The following is a 20,655-nucleotide window of genomic DNA, read 5'->3' as shown; positions in this document are numbered from 1 at the left end:
AGGCTCTGATATATAATATCAGAATTATAATAGGACCAGCCCCTAGTCAGAAAATTGTTGTCTGCTGCTCCTTAACATTTCTCCAAAAGAGCCAACAAATTTATTATTATTATTATTATTATTTGCAACAGGGTCTCGCTCTGTTGCCCAGGCTGGAGTGCAATGGCATGATCTCGGTTCACTGCAGCCTCTGCCTCCTGGGTTCCAGTGATAATTCTGCTTCAGCCTCATGAGTAGCCGGGATTACAGGCTTGCACCACCATGCCGGGCTAATTTTTGTATTTTTAGTTGAGATGGGGTTTCACTATGCTGGCCAGGTGTGTCTCGAACTCCTGACCTCAGGTGATCCACCAGCCTCAGCCTCCCAAAGTGCTGGGATTATAGACGTGAGCCACCGCGCTCAGCATAAATTTTGTTAAATTCATATTAAGTCAGGTTGCCAGTGCTTGCAACTGGAAAAATCTAATGCATAGGGATTATAAATGATCTCTTTTTTTCTCTTGTCAAGCACATCTCTTCTGTATTTTAGGTCAGGGCTCCATCCATCAAACATGAGCCTGTCCTCACAAGTTTGTCTCAATGCAGAAGGGAGTCAGAAATTTCTCATGCATATGAGGAAAAAAAAAAAACTACTGACAAGAATATTCTTATTTAGACTCAGCCAGGAGCAAAATCATTTAAGCAGATAAATGCTGCACTCCTACCTATAATACTCTCTTCCATTCCTCCTACCAATGCACTTCTCATCTTTCCTTTAAGCATCTTCTTAAGACGCATCTAATTTAGCACAAGGCACTTTCAAAGCTCTTTCTTATGCCACTGCTCTCCTGTGAATGCCCTGCCTCTTGCATATGCAGGAACGTCAGCACTGTGACCAAAGAGCGACTGAGGTCCATTCGACTCTTGTCATCCTCTGCTCTCACCCTGTGACCACTTCTGCAAAGAGTCCCCTCTTTTTTTTTCTTCATTTGTACCAGCACCCTTTGGTTTTGGAATCGTCCATCTCCTTTCCCTGTGACTAGAGCATGGCTGTCAGTTACAAAGTCCTGCATCCCCTCCCACCAAGGTCAGCGTCCCCCACCCCCTCAAGGTGCAGTCATCAGACCAGCGAGGGGCCAAGACGCTGGCAAGGCCAGGCTAGGTCATTCTGAGACACTGAGATGGATACAGGGTAAGAGATGATCTTTCTTTTTCCCTCCTGGGATTGCAGTCTGCAGAGACTGGAGACTGAACACCGGCAGTGGCCATCTTTCCCAGGATGTGGAAAGCGCCTGCCGGAGAAAGAAAGAACAGAGAGGAAAGTGGGACTGAAGGGGTGGTGGTGGTCAACACGGGGGCTTCATCCAAGCAGGAGCCAAGAGTTTCCTTTTTGGCTTCATTCATTTGAAGTCAGGTTTCTGATGCTTGCCACTAAGAAGACTCTAATACACAGGGATGATAAAGAATCTTTTCCTTGCGATCATCATGGCCAACATGGCGAAACCCCGTCTCTACAAAACTACAAAAATTATCTGGGTGGGATGGCGCCCACCTGTAGTCCCAGCTACTCGGGAGGCTGAGGGAGGAAACTCGCTTGAACCCAGGAGGCGCAGGTTGCGGTGAGCTGAGATCGCACCACCGCACTCCAGCCTAGGCGAGAGCCAGACTCCGCCTCAAAAAAAAAAAAAAAAAAAGGAATCTTTTCCTCCCCTCCAGTCAGGCACACCTCTTCTGTATTTTACGTCAGGACTCTATCCATCAAATATGATTCTGTACGATTTGGGGCACTCACATATTAAGTAAGCATTCATAGGCAGTGCTGTAGAGCCCTTCACATCAATATAGACTAGGACTATATGCATATTTGCTTAATGGTCTATTGGAAAGGTTTAAGGCTTTTCCTGCGCACATATCTTGCCATTTCAACTTTGGTTGTGAGTTCCTGGACTGCAGCACACGTATTTCTATATTTTTGGCATTCCTGGCTACTGCTCAGTATATTACAGACACATAATCTCTTGCCCAAAGCTTTCGGGACTACTTCAGAATTCATAATATTTTGGATTTTTGAAAGGTAACACAGAGCATAAAACCATGAGGGGTGGCCGGGCACGGTGGCTCACACCTGTAATCGAGCATTTTTGGAGGCCGAGGTGGGTGGATCACCTGAGGTCAAGAGTTCGAGACCATCCTGGCCAACATGGTGAAACCCCGTCTCTACTAAAAATAGAAAAATTAGCTCGGCGTGGTGGTGGGCGCCTGTAATCCCAGCTACTTGGGAGACTGAGGCAGGAGAATTGCTTGAACCTGGAAGGTAGAGGTTGCAGTGAACTGAAAGGGCGCCATTGCACTCCAGCCTGGGTGACAAGAGTGAATGAAATTTTGTCTAAAAATAAACCAAAAAACAAAACCCAGGGATCCTCTGGAAGATCCCCGTAATGTAATGCAGTAACATATTTTCATATGATGTGAATATTAATCCTAGTTGGGGTGAATAAAGGCTGAATAGCCTTATATCATTTTAGGTTAAGGTTTGCTACCAAATAAGTTTTAAAACATTTTTGTGTTTTGGAACTTTTTATGGTCAGACTTGGGTCCCTGTCCTCTGTCCTCTGACGCAGGTGAAATGCTCTTTCCCTATCACCTTTCTCACAGCAGGGACTCAACTTCTGTCACAGTAATACAGGAAGTCCTTCTGTAGAATCACTTTACATTTTATGTAACAGTCAATGGCCATATAATTAGATATAAGACGTTTGGAATAAATATATTATGTGTACAAACACATAAACACATACACATATGTGCAAAAACATAATGAAAGATATGGACCAAATTGTCATTTTTTTACTTTAAAAATTTTTAAGAGATGGGGCCAGAGAGTCTCACTATGTTGCCCAGGCTGGTCTTGAACTCCCGGCCTCAAGAGATCCTCCTGTCTCAGACTCCTGAGTTGCTAGAATTACAAGTGCATGCCAACATGACTGGCTCCAAACTGTTCGTTTTTAACAATGGTTTCCTCTGGCTAGAAGAATTATGGATGAGTCGTATTTTTTTCTTATTGATGTTCTGTGTTTTTGATGTTTTCCCCTTAAGCATGTCTTTTAAAAATAGAATGCTTCTCTTGGATTATCTAGGCAGTCAAACATATCATCTTTAAATTGCTTTTTTGTTCCTTCCTTCCTAATACTTGCGTGTCTTTGTTTTCCTGGTCTGATTTTATTGGTCAGGATTCCAGAAGGATATTCAGGAGTAATGTGACAGAGACTATTCTCATCTTATTCCTGACTTAAATAGCAAAGAACATATTTTTAGAATTAACAATTTTTTTAAATAGAGACAGTGTCTTACTGTGTTGCCCAAGCTGGTCTGGAGCTCCTGGCCTCAAATGATCCTCCCACCTTGGCCTCCCAAAGTGCTGGGATTACAGATGTGAGCCACTGCACTGGGCCAGAATTAACAATTAAATAAACATTATTTTTAAAAGCTTTCATAATTTTGATTTATACCATATAAGGAATCTAAATGGAATAGGAAAAAGATCTTTTCACATAAAAGGTTCCAAACAAGTGTGTGGCATAAGGAATTTCACAAATATAATCTTTACCACTGATTCTCCAGAGGATTGAAAATTGAAAATAGAAATAAGTCAGTAGTCATCCAAACACTGATTTATTCTTTATTTAACTATATTTTGAAGAAATACTTTTTTCATGTAAGTTCAAGAAAATATAATCTGGAAGCTAAAATGAAGATATGTATCTAAAAGGAATGTGGGAAAAAAGCAAATAGCTGCAATAATGTACTCCAGAAAGAGAATTGGGAAATCTTGAAACAACAACAAAACTTTGAAGTGGAAAAAGATCTAGACAGAGTCAAACAAGAGTCACCAAAAACCAAGCCAAGAAGCACAAAACAAACCAAAAGTTCTAGGAAAAATATCTTTTTTTTTTTTTTTTTTTTTTTTTAGACAGAGTCTTGCTCTGTTGCCTAGGCTGGAGTGCAGTGGCACAATCTTGGCTCACTGCAACCTCTGCTTCCAGGGTTCAAGAGATTCTACTGCCTCAGCCTCCTGAGTAGCTGAGACTACAGGCGCCCGCCACCACGCCCAGCTAATTTTTGTAAGTTTAGTAGAGATGGGGTTTCAGCATGTTGGCCAGGCTGGTCTCAAACTTTCTGACCTCAGGTGATCCACCTACCTCAACCTCCCAAAAAATATCTTATGTATTAATGACTAAGGAACAGACATGAATACTGTATTAGGGAAGTAAGACACATTTGAGATTAGTTTAAAGTTGATAAGACCAAATCGAAAAGCTACTCGGGAGGCTGAGACAGGAGAATCGCTTGAACCTGGGAGACAGAGGTTGCAGTGAGCCAAGATCGTGCCACTGCACTCCAGCCTGGGCAACAGAGCAAGACTCCATCTCAAAAACGAAAGAAGGGAAGGGAAGGGGAGGGGAAGGGAGGGGAGGGGAGAGGAAGGAAGGGGGAAGGAAAGGAAGGAAGAAAGACAACCAGGAGCGGTTGTTTGTGTCTGTAATCCCAGATACTTGGGAGGCTGAGACTGAGGAGGGAGGATCACTTGAGCCCAGGAGCTCAAGACTAGCCCCGGCAGCATAGGCAGACCCCATTAAAGAAAGAAAGAAAGAAAGAAAGGAAGAGAGGGAGGGAGGAAGGAAGGAGAAAGGAAGGAAGGAAAGAAGGAAGGAAGGAAGCAAGGAAAAGAGAGAGAGAAAGAAGGAAGGAAGGAGAGAGAAAGACGGAAAACGAGAAAGAAGACAGAAAGAGAAAGAAGGAAATAAAGAAAGAGAGAAAGAAAAAAGAAAGAAAGAAAGAAGGAAAGAAAGAAAGGACATAGAGAAAATACGAAAAATGCACCCCACCATCCAAAAAATAATGACTTGTACACACATCACGGACAAGTATGCCGCAGTTATCTACGCATGGCAGTGCGAGAGCTATGATCCTGGTTTGCTTGAACCCAGGAGGCAGAGGTTGCAGTAGGCTGAGACTGTGCCACTGCACTCCAGCCTGGGTGACAGAGCGAGACCCTGTCTTAAAAAAAAAAGCTATAATCCTGGCTACCCTGTCATTCTGTAATTCAAGTCCCCAATTCTGACCCTTGCCCCACCCACCAACAGGATTTCTGTTGGGGTACTCGCTGGCTTGTTGCAATCCAGAAAGGAGCCAGAAATATTCACTAAGAACTTACTTTTTTTTCCTCCCCCATGGGCCACGAAATTGGTTTTAATTCCAGGAATGTCTTTGTAAAGAGAAGGAGGTTCTGTAGAATAGTGCAGATCATAACATAATAAAAGGAAAGCAAAATTATATTTTAAGGGAAACTTTCCTGAAACAATGCTGACACCAGCTATTTTTGGATCACAAGATAATTTTATATCTTAAGGGAGAGGCTATCCTGTGATTATAGTGGTTTACAGGAAATCTTAGCTGTTAAAAATCGTTGCAGTTCTATTGTTTTACTTGTTTTCTATAAGTAACTTTCTTAGCCCAAACTACTATCATGATAATCTATCTTCTAGTGTTTAAAGTGTTACGTTTTAGCACATCCAAAATACTCAAGCGATGACGTTATCATTACTTGCTTTCAGGTGACTGTTTTCTACCTGGAAAAGTCAGGTTTTAGCTCTTTCCAGAAGCAGCGTGACTTCAGGAGAGAAAGTTCTTTTGCAACTCAAAAGGATCCAAAAACTGAGGCAGAAGTCTACCTACAGACATATACATGAGGCGTCTATAACCAAGCACCTTATACCAATAAGGCAGCCCCCTCACGCTCACCCCTTTCTCACTGCAGTCAGCCATGGGACCAAGAGGTGTGGCCTACCTTCCCCACCAGAGCCTGTGATGGGATTCTCTTCTGCAAACAAAAGAGCCATAGGACTAACAGGCTGAGGCCCAGAGGCTGGTGAGGAACCTCAATCTATTTGAGAACAAAACCAGTGGACAATATCCAGTTTGAGGAATTGTGTTGGAAGCTCCCACTGAAGGAATAAAGAAGGGGAAATCCAGTTTGAGGAATTGTGTTGGGAGCTGGGAGCATACGGCCTCCCACTGAAGGAATAAAGAAGGGGCCCCAGCCTGAAGAACATCTGTCTGAGGGCTGCTGTGAGCATTAACCAAAAAAAAAAAAAAAAAAAAAGGGGGGGTGCCACTTCTAGATACATGCTGCAAATAATTGAAAACAAGGACTCAAACAGGTACTCAAACAGCCATGTTCGTAGCAGCATCATTCACAATAGCCAAAGGCGGAAACACCCAAGCGTTCCTCAACAGGGCAATGCATAAACCAAGTGCGGTCTGTACAGATAGTGGGATACTATTCAGTCATAATAAAAGGGAATGAAATTCCGATACAAGCCGCAACATGGATGAACCTTGAAAATATTATGCTAAGTGAAATAAGCCAGGCACAAAAGGATAAATATTGTATATGACTTCACTTACATGAGGTACCTGTAATAGGCAAAGTCATAGTGGCAGAAAGCAGAGGAGCTTAGTCGGGGCTAGGAGGAGGGGAAAGGGGAATATTGTTTAATGGATACGGTTTCAGTTTGGGACGATAAAATTCTGAAGGTGGATAGTGGTGATGCTTGTACAACACTGTGGCTGTATTTACTGCCACTGAGTTGTGTACCTAAAAATGGTAAATTTTAGGGTTTTTAATTTTTATTTTATACTTCTCCACTTTATTTTGTTTTTTCTTTAATTTTTTATTTCCACAAGTTTTTGGGGAATTCCACAGGTCTATTTGGTTATGTGAATAAGTTCTTCAGTGGTGATTTGTGAGATTCTGATGCGCCCATCACCCGAGCAGTATACACTGAACCCAATTTGTAGTGTTTAATCCCTCACCCCCTTCCCACCCTTTCCTCCTGAGTCCCCAAAGTCTACTGTGTCATTCTTATGCCTTTGCATCCTCATAGCTTAGCTTCCACTTATGAGTGAGAACATACGATGTTTGGTTTTCCATTCCTGAGTTACTTCACTTGGATTAATAGTCTCCAATCCCATCCAGGTTGCCGTGAATGCCATTAATTCATTCCTTTTTATGGCTGAGTAGTATTACATCGTACCTATATACCACAGTTTCTTTATCCGTTCATTGATTAACAGGGATTTGGGTTGGTTCAACATTTGTGCAATTGTGAATTGTGCTGCTATAAGCATGCATGTGAAAGTATCTTTTTCTTGTAATGACTTATTTTCCTCTGGGTAGATACCCAGTAGCAGGATTGCTGAATCAAATGGTAGTTCTACTTTTAGTTCTTCAAGAAATCTCCACACTGTTTTCCAGAGTGGTTGTACTAGTTTACATTCCTACTAGCAGTGAAGAAGTGTTCCCTTTTCACTGCATCCATGCCAATATCTATTATTTTTTGATTTTTTGATTATGGCCATTCTTATAGGAGTAAAGTGGTATCGCATTGTGGTTTCGATTTGCATTTCACTGATCATTAGTGATGTTGAGCATTTTTCCACACCCTTGTTAGCCATTTGTATATCTTCTTTTGAGAATTGTCTATTCATGTCCTTAACCCACTTTTTGATGGGATTGTTCATTTTTTTCTTGCTAATTTGTTTGAGTTCGTTGCAGATTCTGGATGTAACTCCTGTGTCAGATGTATAGATTGTGAAGATTGTCTCCCACTCTGAAATTTTAGGTTATGTATAGTTTACCACAATGAAAATCCAAAACAAAGGGTATAAATATTCAAAACGTTCTTCCAAAGGTACTTCAAAGTTCCTATGTCTGCCTGGCACAGGGTTACTGCCCATTACATGCCAGTTTCTCTTCCTTTTGTCTTGCTGCTTCTCCTCCCACCTTCCCTCACCACTCCACATTCATCACATTCAGCTTTCAGGGTGCCATTAGGACTCCAGGCCACTCCACACCCTACTCACTCACTTCTTACTTCAGAGGAGGCTGCGCTTAACATTCCTGAAAGAGGTTGCAAAGTGATTAGAAGACTTCATTCCAGCAATTTCCTTCCTGTCTCTGGTGTCATCAACTTTCCGTCTCCACTGGGTCATTCTGATCAATAGACCCATGAGTATCCATAATTTAAAAAAACCAACCGGCTGGGTGTGGTGGCTCATGCCTGTAATCCCAGCACTTTGGGTCAACCAACAGGCCGAGGCGGGCGGATCACCCAAGGTTAGGAGTTCAAGACCATCCCGGCCAACATGGTGAAACCCAGTCTCTATTAAAAGTACAAAGATTAGCCAGGCATGGAGGCAGGTGCCTGTAATTCCAGCTACTTGGGAGGGTGAGGCAGGAGAATTGCTTGAACTTGGACAGCAGATGTTGCAGTAAGCTGAGATTGTGCCAATGCATTCTAGCCTGGGTAACAGAGCGAGACTTTGTCTCAAAAAGAAAGAAAGAAAGAAAGAAACCAACCAAACAAAACCCAAAAAGCCCTGAGTCCACATTCCCCTGTAGCAACTGTCCCAATCCTTTGCCCTTGCTCTTCTGCACGGCAAGAGTTCTTGAGAATTATCTGTGCTGTTTCTACTCAACTCCATCCTCAACTCACTGCCCTGTGGCTTCCATCTCCACCAGAGAACTGAAATTACCATCGTCAAGGTTACCACTGATCCCCATTTGCCTAAGTCACTGGTCAATCCTCATCGACTTGGTTTCACTATGGCATTCAGTGGCTGACACCTTCCTCTAGAAGCATGGCCTTTTCTTGGCTCCAGGGGCACCACTCTCTCTTGGCTTTACTCCTATCTCATTGCCTCTTTTGCTGGTGCCTCCTCCTGCGTTCTAAAGGTTGAAGTCCCTTCGTCTCAGTACTTTCACCCTTGGTGATTTCACCCTGCCTCAAGGCTGTAAATGCTATTCAGATGCTGATGACTCCAAATTTTATCTGTAGCACTGACCTTTCTCTTGAATGCTAAACTCAGAAATCCACCAGTCTGCTGGACTCTCCAAGGTGGAGAGCCAGGCCTCTCCAGGTTAAAACATTGAAAGTAGAACTTTTTATCCCTCCCTAGGCTTTACTATCATAATTATCCTCTTCTTCATCTTCCCCATCTTGATAAGTGTTACCACCCTTCACACAGGTGGCCAGATCCAAATTCTCCTCAGCGGATTCTGCTTAAAACTCTCTAGCGGCTTCCCATTGCAGTTAGGAAAACATCGCGGGGTGATCAGACACAGTGTGACGTGGCCTCCGCCCTGTGACGTCATTTGGCTTCTCCCGGTGTGCTACATCATGGGTCTTTCTTGTTCCCAGGACACATTTTGCTTGGTCCTGGGTTTGTGCTGGCTGTTTCCCTCCCTGGAAGGCCCTTTTTCCAGATCTTCACCTAGCACAATCTCCTTAATTTATAAAGAATTCTTATCAATCAATATAAATTACTAACTTCCCAGTGAAAAGGTGGCAAAGAATACAAAGAGACAAGTCACAGAAGAGGAAAACCAGTGTATTCCCTCTTCTGTGGCTTAAGTCAGGTAAAATGATGCTTTTCATTTATGTTTTTTGAGACAAAGACTTGCTCTGTTGCCCAGGCTGGAGTGCAGTGGTGTGATCTTGGCTCACTGCAACCTCTGCCTCCTGGGTTCAAGTGATTCTCCTGCCTCAGCCTCCCGAGTAGCTGGGATTACAGGCACATGCCACCACACCCAGCTAATTTTTGTATTTTTAGTAGAGATGGGGTTTCACCATGTTGGCCAGGCTGGTCTCAAACTCCTGACCACAAGTGATCCACTTGCCTTGGCCTCCCAAAGTGCTGGGATTACAGGCATGAGCCAATGCGCCTGGCCTAACATGGTGCTTTACCTGATTTGTAACACAAGACATACAAAGGCACAAAACTAAAATGAGGTCGCATGGGTTACCTATTAGATTGGCAAAGGTAAAAAAAAAATCTGGTAATGACCGTGTTGGCAAGAGGTTGGGGAAGAGACACTATCACATGTTTTGTTGGTGGGAATATACATTAGTACATTTATGCAAAGTAATTGATGGTATTCATCAAAATTTGCAATGTACATACCCCTTGCCCCAGAAATGTTATTTCTGCGAATTTTCCTGCAGATGTGCTGGCACATGTACAAGATTATGGATATACAAGTTTCTTCATTGCCTTTGTTTCTAATAAGTAAAAGATTTGAAATAGTCACCCATTAATATAGGACTAGTTTAATTAATAACTAATTAATAATACAATGGAATACAAGGCAGTCTTTACAAAAACTAAGCTGTTCTACATGCTTTGCTATTAAACCATTTCCAGGATATATAATTAAATAAAAGAAGCAAAATGCAGGCTGAAGGCGTAAAGCATGATACACCTTCATTCCGGAAGTTGGATGGAAAAATTTATGAATTTTGTTTGTTTGTTTGTTTTTTTGAGATGGAGTCTTGCTCTGTTGCCAGGCTGGAGTGCAGTGGTACAATCTTGGCTCACTGCAACCTCTGACTCCCTAGTTCAAGTGATTCTCCTACTTCAGCCTCCTGAGTAGCTGGGATTACAGGCACATGCCACCATGCCCAGCTGATTTTTGTATTTTTAGTAGAGACGGGGTTTCACCATGTTGGCCAGGATGGTCTCAATCTCCTGATCATGTGATCAGCCCGCCTCGACCTCCCAAAGTGCTGGGATTACAGGCGTGAGCCACCGCGCCCAGCTAAATATTTTTGATTATATATGCATAGAATATCTCTGGAAGAAAATATAGGAAACTAACAGACAGTCTTTGGAGAGAGAAATAACATGGATAGTAAGGAAGACAGTCTTAACTTTTACTATACACCCCTTTTTACCTTTTGTTTCTTACCATGTGTATATTACCTATTCAATTAATAAATAATTGAAAAAAACACATAAAAGGTGTATAGGAAGAAGGGCCCATGAGAGGCTGAGAAACAATTACCTGCAAAGTAAGAGGAAAGGAGAGAGAATTGTAGCAGTAGTCAGGGGTGAGACTTCCAACAACTTACCTGCAGGAACCCTGGGCTCACCCATAGATAGCACAATGAGGCCAATAGGATAAAGCCTGAAGAGTAGCCTCTGGGCTTGGTGATTCCCGTGCAGATTCTTAGTTAGGAATGATTTTGGTTGACACAAAATCCTACTCTGTAATTTTTATTTTTATTACTTATTTATTTACTTATTTTTGAGACGGAGTCTCGCTCTGTCACACAGGCTGGAGTACAGTGGCACAATCTCAGTTCGCTGCAACCTCCGCCTCCTGGATTCAAGCGATTCTCCTACCTCAGCCTCCCAAGTAGCTGGGATTACAGGCGTGCACCACCATGCCCAGCTAATTTTTGTATTTTCAGTAGACACGGGGTTTCACCATGTTGACCACTCTGTTCTAGAACTCCTGACCTCAGGTGATCTGCCCACCTCAGCCTCCCAAAGTGCTGGGATTATAGGCATGAGCCACCGTGCCCAACCCTCTGGCTACATAATTTTTAAAATAGCCACCCAACATCTTTTGGACAGCTTTTCTCTCTTTGGGGAATTTCACACCCTGTGAATCTTGACTTCCCTTGGAGGAAGCAGGAAGCTCACTTTCCCTTGGGATTAGGGCTTAGTCTTTGACACAGGCTCTGCCAGTGAGAGCCCAACCGAGACATCGTTTAGAAGGAGAGTAACGCAAGGAAGCAGCTCCTGTGAGGGTGGTGGTGTGGGTGCCTGGCTTTGGGGCAGCAGCGGTGCAGATTCTGGCATCACACACTGGCAGAGCCCGGGCCTGGCATGGCATTTCATCTGAGCAGTCTGAATGAAAAACATGTGGCCTGCCACATTTGTGCACAGTTGGTCTGGAGTGGCGCTAGCTGCAAAGCCCCACACCTGAATCTTGGACTCCCATGGAAATTTTGGTAGTATATTTAAAAATATACAGGCAGTGGCTCACGCCTGTAATCCCAGCACTTTGGGAGGCCGAGGTGTGTGAATCACCTGGGGTCAGAAGATCGAGACCAGCCTGACCAACATGGTGAAACCTATGTCTACTAAAAATTCAAAAAAAAAAAAAAAAAATTAGCCGGGTGTGGTGGTGAGCACCTGTAGTCCCAGCTATTCAGGAGTCTGAGGCAGGAGAATCTCTTGAACTCAGGAGGTGGAGATTGCAGTGAGCCAAGACCACGCCACTGCACTCCAGCCTGGGCAACAAAGTGAGACTCCACTGCCCCCCCTCAAAAAAAAACCACTTAATAAATTCCTTTTCTGTTTTAAATAACTTAGAATGGATTTTGTAGTGATTTTTTCTGGAGGGCGGACGTAGGTTAAAAAGATGTCAAGGAGCCTGGGCAACAAAGAAAAACTTCGTCTCTACAAAAAATAAAAATTTGCTGGGCTTGATGGTTTGTAGTAGTAGTCTCAGCTACTTGGGAGACTGAGGTGGGAGGATCGCTTGAGCCCAGGAGTTGGAGGCTGTAGTGAGCTGTATCACACCACTGCACTCTAGCCTGGGAGACAGAGTGATACTCCATCTTAAAAAAAAAAAAAAAAAAAAGAAGAAGAAGTCAAGGGTAAATATGGATGTTGGAAGCCAGTTTTCTCACTGTTGGAGTGGGAGGTTACAGGTAAGCAAGGGAGAGTGTTAGAATGATCCAGATGGCACTGGATTAGCATTGGAGACATCAGTATGACTCATGCTTAGCTTAATACTGATACAGATGGTACATATAGAACTATTTTTAGATATATGGATATACACAGGCAAATATAGTATATGGACATATATTTCCTTGCTCTCTCAGCTGAAAGGCTTAGAGGCAATAACACCCCAATAGCAACAAGCACCCCAATAACTGAGCAATAGCAACAGGCCTAGATCTTAGTTTCTTTCTTTCTTTTCTTTTCTTTTTTTTTTTTTTTTTTAAAGACAGAGTCTCTCTCTGTTGCCCAGGTTGGAGAGTAATGGCGCGATCTCGGCTCACTGCAACCTCTGCCTCCCACTTTCAAGCAATTCTCTCACCTCGGGCTTCCAAGTACAGGCACCTGCCACCACGTCTGTCTAATTTTTTGTGTTTTTACTAGAGACGAGGTTTTGCTATGTTGGCCAGGCTGGTCTCGAACTCCTGACCTCAGGTGATCCGTCTCCCTCGGCCTCCCAAAGTGCTGGGATTATAAAAATGAATCGACCGGGCACAGTGACTCAGTTTCTAACACCGTTTTCCAATAAAAGAAACCAAGGACTCTTAGAGAAATGGCTGATTCAAGGAGTAGGGCAGGAAAGGTGAACCTGGAGGCATCACAACTACATGAAATGTGCAGATCTTTCTTGGCTACTAACGAAACTTAACTAATAGACAATTTTATGAAAGACAGGAAATCTGATATGGACTGTGATATAGACAATATCAAGGAATTACTGTTAATTTTTTAGGAGTGACAATGACATTGACATTCTGTAAGAAAATGTCCATATTTTTAGACATGCATCCCGAAGGATGAGGGGCTAAACTGACATGATATCTGGAATTTGCTGTAAAGAAAGAGGGAAATTGAGATAGATGAAGAAGTGTGGCAAATCTTGGTAACTGCTGAATCTCAGGTCCTTGTAGAATGTTCTCTGCTTCTGAGCATGCTTGAAAATTTTCACTAACGGTTTTTTTCTTTTTTTTTTTCTTTGAGACGGAGTCTTGCTCTGTCACCCAGGCTTGAGTGCAATGACTTCATCTCGGCTCACTGCAACCTCCGTCTCCTGGGTTCAAGTGATTCTCCTGTCTCAGCCCCTTGAGTAGCTGAGATTACAGGCGACCACCCCCATGCTCAGCTAATTTTTTTGTATTTTTAGTAGAGATGGGGTTTCACCATATTGGCCAGGCTGGTCCTGACCTCAGGTGATCCGCCCGCCTCGGCCTCCCAAAGTGCTGGGATTACAGGCGTGGGCCACTGTGCCCAGCCTCATAATGCATTTTTTTAAAAAGCTAGAAAAAGATTTGGGTTGAGAATAGAGTTAGCAATGTTTATTCCACCTGTAATCCCAGGCTGCGTAGGAGCTTCAGTGTGATGGGCACTGCTGTGGCTGAGAGGGATGTGTGGGTGGGTGGGCTGCCCCCGATCCAGGGCTGAGCCAGGAGGGCCTCTGACCCCAGATATGGAGTTGAGAAAGGGGAGTTGACTGCTGGAGGATCCATTTTTTTCTCCGTCTCAGTGGCTGGCTGGGAAACCCAGGGCGCCTCTTCTTGACATTGCCCTGCGCTCTCTAGCCCATGGAAGGCACACTGAACAACAGAAGAAACAGAAGCTCCCACCCCACTTGTGTGTTTGTGGCTACCTAGCAGTTCTTGCTACTCTACCGTAGGGTGTGAGAAACAGTGATTACGGTAGAGTTTGTGATGTTTGTTTTTCCCAAGATCAAAACCCCATCTCCCCTCTGTTAACATAAACCATCAAAAGTCGATCTGTATTTAATTTTCCTTGGGTGGTCCTGGGTTGACATCTTGCCCTTTTGTCTTACCATAGGAACTTGGGAACCCAATCCTTTGTTCCATCTGCTCTGAAGACAGCCCACCACCCGCTGCTGGCCTGGTGGTTCCAGCATGGATTCTGTGTTTTGAAACCTCGTCTAAAGTTACAGGGAACAAGAGATCCTTACATTTCATGTGAGCATTCTGAGCAAAAAGCCTGTGTCCTGGCCACATTATGCACATTGGTCTGTATTCATGAGAAAGGCCGCGGAGCAGGAGCGAGGCCAAAAATATGACCCCTCTCCGCCCCCATGTCTTAAAGGCTCCCCGACATTGAACAGACTGTCCTGTTGCTTGAAAAGGAGTAAATGAAGCCCACTTTGGAGTGAAGGAACAGGCCTCTGATGTCCTGAGATCTGGCTAGGGCTTGCTCTGTCGCCTGCCTGGCCCATGGTGGCGTCTTCCCTTCTTCCCAAAGTGGAGTTCAGGGGAACGGAGTGTCAAGACAAAAACTGCCGTAACAGCTCCTGGAACCTGAGCTCACTGCATTTTGAAAGTGCCTCTGCAAGCTGGAATTCTTCAGGGAGGCCACTCATTCAATCTGAGCACAGACGCATGACCAATCTGACCCTACTGAAGCACGTGTTTCTCTGGCACCTGCAAGGCAGGGCTAGCCCAGAAATGCAGAAATGTACACAGGCCCATGTGTTCGCTTGCTCACATTACCAATCACAACCCACAGAGGACACCTAGAGCCAGTGGGAGGAGCACAGGAAGGCCAAGCGTCCCTCCTACCTGGGCATCGCTCAGCCTGGGGCTATCCACTCACTTCACTGCACACAAACAATGCACCCGCTTGGTGACTACAGGACAACAGTGTTGGAAACTGAGCAATGACGTGAAACTTCATATCATTATCCTTCTTTTCATTTCCCTGGAGTCTGGAGTCTGGTCCTATTGAAAAATCCTAAAAAGACTGGATCCAAATCATAAAACACAGCTTGTATGCAGAATTACTATGATGTGGGCATCTTGAATTCATTACGCCTGTGGTTTTATAGGGCATATTTAAAATGTATGCACTAAAGTGAATATAAACTTTACGGTTCATTTTGCCCAAGAGAAAGGGACGGATGAGAGGAAATGAAAGCTGTTCTCTGGCACACTCACCATGGAGCTTCACTCGCTCAAGGCAGCTGATACCGCTGGGTCCTGGAGGTCTGCACAGCGCCACCTCCAAGGACTACCTCCCTTGGGGTGGTGCTCATTTCTCCGAGGCTGACAATTGTGTTCTCAGTTTCCCACACATCACTTGAAAATCTGCTCATATGACCACCTCAGAGCTTGGAGCGAAATTGCTCACATTTTTCAGGTGTATGGATGCAATTATACAGCTAACAATCCGGGGCTGTTGCTTACCTGTGCATGGGCATTTATCAATTATGCCTAAACCTTCCAGGAGATGGGTCCAGAGATAAACGACTTCAGGTGTGACCATGAAAGTCAAGGCTGGGAAAGCAGACTTGAAATGTTTCACCTAAGGGATCTTGATTTTCAGGTGAGGCAGAACCCCCTAATGTAGAGAAGCTCTGATGAAATGCAAGGCAACCCCAGGTGTCGTGGCAGTCTAGCCCTTCTTAAGGTTCTTAAAGTCACTTGTGGTCGGTCACTAAGTTGTCTGGATGAAATAAGTAGTACATGCTAACTTTATGGATAAAATAAATCATAATATTTAAAATATTCAGGACAGTAATTGACACATAGTAAGTGTCGTATGCAATTTGTTTCAAAATCTGGTTTCCAAAGCAATGTCATCTCTCTTCTCTTCTCTCTCTCTCTCTCTCTCGCTCTCTCTGTCTCATCTATGGAGAGACATTGGTTTTGAATTGAGGCCCTACCACATTGTAGCTGTGCAATTTAAGGCAAGTTAAATAATCTTTCTTTGCTTCAGTTTCTTCATCCGTGCAATAGAAATAAAAATTGTATATTGCAATAATATTTTGAGGATTTCATAAGTGACTATTAAAACTCTTAAAACAAAGTCTGTATAAAATAAGAGCTGCAGGCTGAATGTGGTGGCTGACGCCTGTAATCCCAGCACTTTGAGAGGCCGAGGTGGGAGGATTATTTGAGCCCAGGACTTCGAGACCAGCCTGGGCAACCTAGTGAGAGGCTGTTTCTATTAAAAAAAAAGAAAGAAAGAAAGAAAAAAGAAAAACTCTGTAAGTGCTAGGCATTATAATTATTATATCTGGATCGATGTTAATAATAGTATTTCTGAATGGTAGAATCATAGATGAATGTCTACTTCATATTATGTTGAGTAAGTTGAAGCTTCTTCTGGCTGGGGTACATTTTCTTGGTCTTCCTATTCTTTGTGTGCTTAACCCTGTGTCTGGCCTATAGTAGCTGCTCAATAAATGTTGAATTCAGCTGCTAAGATTGCATTGCATGGGCCAGGTGGCTCATGCACCTGGTGGCTCATGCCTGTAATCCCAGCACTTTGAGAGGCTAAGGTGGGTGGATCACTTGAGCTCAGGAATTTGAGACCAGCCTAACCAACGTGGTGAAATCCCATCTCCACAAAAAATACAAAAATTACCCAGGCATGGTGGCGTGCACCTGTAATCCCAGCTACTCAGGAGACTGAGGCAGGAGAATTGTTTGTACCTGAGAGGTGGAGCTTGCAGTGAGCCAACATTGCACCACTGCACTCCAGCCTGGGTGACAGAGTGACACTCCGTCTCAAAAAAAAAAAAAAAAAAAGGACTGCATTGTGTAATCGGTACCTCTCCCAGATATCGTATTATCCATGGTCATTGTCTCATATTTTCATAGCTTTCTAGGAAGTTTCTGAAACAAAATTGGTATGAGATGAAATAAAGCCTAGTAAGTACCAATTCACATGAACATATTCCTCACAAAATTGTGTCTCTTTTTCAAGACTCTGGAGGGCTTAGATAACAGGTTCTGGGCTTAAGGGAGGCCCCTCTGTAAGCCTGTGCTATGTGATTTGCCAGAAAAACAACAAACTACCAGTTAATCATCTGCATATGTGGCCCATGTACTGCTGGCCCCCGGGAATGGTAAGTAAATGGGATTTTTATGGAAGTCAGACCTCTGAATAGGCAGTGAAATTGGCAGTCAAGGAAAACATAAATAGCAAAAAAACCACGATTACAAGAAAGCATCTATGGTATGATTTCATATGTATGTAAAACTACATATATAAATCTTATATGCATATATGTAGGAAATGTCTTAAACAAAATATAAATGGTAGTTATCTTTGGTAGTGGGATTTAGTGCAGTTTTTTCTCTTTGTTTACACTTTTTCTATACAGAAAAAATACACACAATTATGTATGAGGAAGAAAAAAATAACCACACATCAAGGGAACTGATTGGTTGAATAAACTTCAAAAATTAACTGTTAGGGGCTGAGCCCAGTGGCTGACGCCTGTAATCCCAGCACTTTGGGAGGCTAAGGCGAGAAGATCACTTGAGCTGAGGAGTTCAAGACCAGCCTGGGCAACAAAGTGCTACTCCCTACCTCTACAAAAAATTTCAAAATTAGTTAGGCGTGGTGGCACACATCTGCAGTCCCAGCTACTTGGGAGACTGAGGCAGAAGGATCACTTGAGCCCAGGAGGCGAGGCTGCAGTGGGCTGCTTTTGTGCCAGTGCCCTCCAGCCTGGGTCATAGAGCCAGATCCCGTCTCTAAAACATATGTCTATATAAAATAAGCAAACATTAACTATAAGGATTTGAAATCTGATGTTTAGTAGGTTTTCTAGACTTAGCAAATAACAATAGAGGACACCCAGTTAAAGTTTGATGAACAATTATAAGTACTCGCCGTATAATATTTTGGGCATTGCCTCTTTTTATTTTTTTTTTCAAAAAATGAAAAGAAATGTAAAGTAGGAGTATAGCTTCTACACTTCTACCATTATTGATATTTCTTTTCATTCTTTTCTCTGTAAGTAGGTTTTACATGGTCCAGAGTCATACCATGTGTGTGCAGTTTTCATTCACTTAACAAATCATATTGGTTCCCTACTGGGGACAAGGTGCTGTGCTAAGCACTGGGGATACAGTAGGGGTAACACAGGTTTGCTGTTGCCTCTACTCAACATAAAATCATTTTGCACAGTTTTTGCATTAAAAACTTTAAATGAATGCATAATCTGCTATCAAGTTAGTATATTCCATTTTACTTAACCAATCTTCCATTGTGGCTTAATTTATTCATTTGTTTGCATATTTGCTTTTTGGTATTATAAATAATACTGAGCTGAATGGCTTTGTACATCAAAGTTTTCTCACTTTTTTGAATTATTTTAAGGATAGACACTTAAAAATACTATTTTAGGCGGGGCATAGTGGCTCACGCCTGTAATCCTGGCACTTTGGGATGGGGAGGCAGCTGGATTACCCGAGGTCAGGAGTTCAAGACCAGCCTGGCCAACATGGTGAAACCCTGTCTCTACTAAAAATACAAAAATTAGCCTGGTCTGGTGGCACATGCATGTAATCCCAGCTACTCAGGAGGCTAAGGCAGGAGAATTGCATCATGAACCCAGGAGGTGGAGGTTGCACTGAGCCAAGATTGCACCACTGCATTCCAGCCTGGGCAACAGAATGAGACTGTCTCAAAAAAGAAAAAAAAAAAACTTTTATTTTTAGGCTAGTTGGAATTTCATAATAATTTCTTTAGAAAAGGTTAATTGGCTAGAATGACAAAAAAAAATCAAAGCCTATATATTTCCTTTCCTTTTTTTTTTTTTTTGAGACAAGTTCTCATTCTGTTGCCTAGGCTGGAGTGCAGGTGCCATCTCGGCTCACTGCATCCTCAACCCCCCAGGCTCAAGTGATCCTCCTGCCTCAGCTTCCCAAGTAGCTGGGACTACAGGTGTGCACCAGCATCCCTGGATAACTTTTTTGTATTTTTGGTAGAGACAGGGTTTCACCGTGTTGCCAGGCTATTCTCAAACTACTGGGCTGAAGCAATCCACCCATCTCATCCTCCCAGAGTGTTGGGATTACAGACGTGAGTCACTGTGCCCGGCCAAAGTCTGTATTTCTTTGCCTGCAAATACGTTTAATCATCTTTCCATATATGTGTTTGCAAATTTTATTTGGTGGGTTGTCTACTCATTTTGTGGGGAAGGTCTTGGTGATGTTTCTTACTTTATGAAATCATACAAAAAGGTTATTAAGTTTGTATAGTGTTTATTTTTGCACTTTTCAGCCTATTTGTGCCTTATTTGTGGTTATTGATTTTAATGTTATTTTTTACTTAGAGCAATTTAACATTGTATCTATTAAAATCTGTTCATCTTTTGATTTCAAGTATTTCTTAGTATAGAATGTCATTTTTCTATCTAGATGTTTACTACCTATTTAATTTGTTTTATTCTTTTTTATATTTGAAAATATATTAAAACCTTAAATCATCTGGAACTTATTTTGGTATAGGTTTGTAGTGAATAGCAGTAGGATTTTTATTCCAGATGACGTATATATTATTCCCAAAGAAAACTCCATTTTTCTTTATCTTTCCCTTTGATTTTGTAATGGCTTTTTCGCATGTATTTAATTTTATTGTATAATAAGGCTTATCTTTGGATAAGCCTTGTATACCCATTATCACACTGTTCTTTATTATGTATTAGAAAGTATTATAGTATTACGTGATAAATATATAGAATGCAAATTACTACAGTTTTACAATATACTGTTAAATGTTAGAGTAATTCTCCTAATTCTAGAGTCTTCCTCCTGAAAAAAAGATTAAGTTCTACAAAACTTCCATGAGGATTTGAGTTGGAATAGCAGTAAAGGTATACATTAATTAGGTAACAATGGACACTTCTCCACCCAGGGACATGAATGTCTCTATTTATTCAATTCTCTTCCTATCTGTATTTGTTAACCAAACCTTATCTTGACTTCAGTTTACATTTCTCTTATGAAGGTTACACATGGGTGTCTCATATCATCATGGCTGGGTCCCACTAGATCCACCCCAATCTACTCAGATCAGCTTCACTTTTGTCTGCTTTGTACATTGTCTCTAAATCATCTTTTAGAGTTCTGCAATTTAACGTGATATGAAAAATCACTGGACTAACCAATGTGTTAAAATCCCTTCCACTCCGAAAAGCTTGATTCTATTATCTCCAAAATGCATGGTGCTTTCTTGTCTCTGCCTTTGCTAATACTGTTCTTCCTCCTACCTGAAATGGATACCCACTCCAAATCTACATATCCC

The 20,655-nt window shown here is 42.5% G+C and overlaps 1 pseudogene; it reads left to right on the top strand.

Moving 5' to 3' along the window:
- Positions 1 to 17,440: 17,440 nt before the first annotated feature.
- LOC105545724 overlaps positions 17,441 to 20,655 on the top strand; it is a 17,540-nt pseudogene continuing 14,325 nt past the window's right edge.

Source organism: Mandrillus leucophaeus, unplaced genomic scaffold (genome assembly GCF_000951045.1).
Source record: "Mandrillus leucophaeus isolate KB7577 unplaced genomic scaffold, Mleu.le_1.0 Scaffold337, whole genome shotgun sequence".
In the NCBI taxonomy this organism is placed as follows: domain Eukaryota; kingdom Metazoa; phylum Chordata; class Mammalia; order Primates; family Cercopithecidae; genus Mandrillus; species Mandrillus leucophaeus.
The sequence above is the reverse complement of the archived record's forward strand: the minus strand, read 5'-3'. Positions and strand labels throughout refer to the sequence as shown.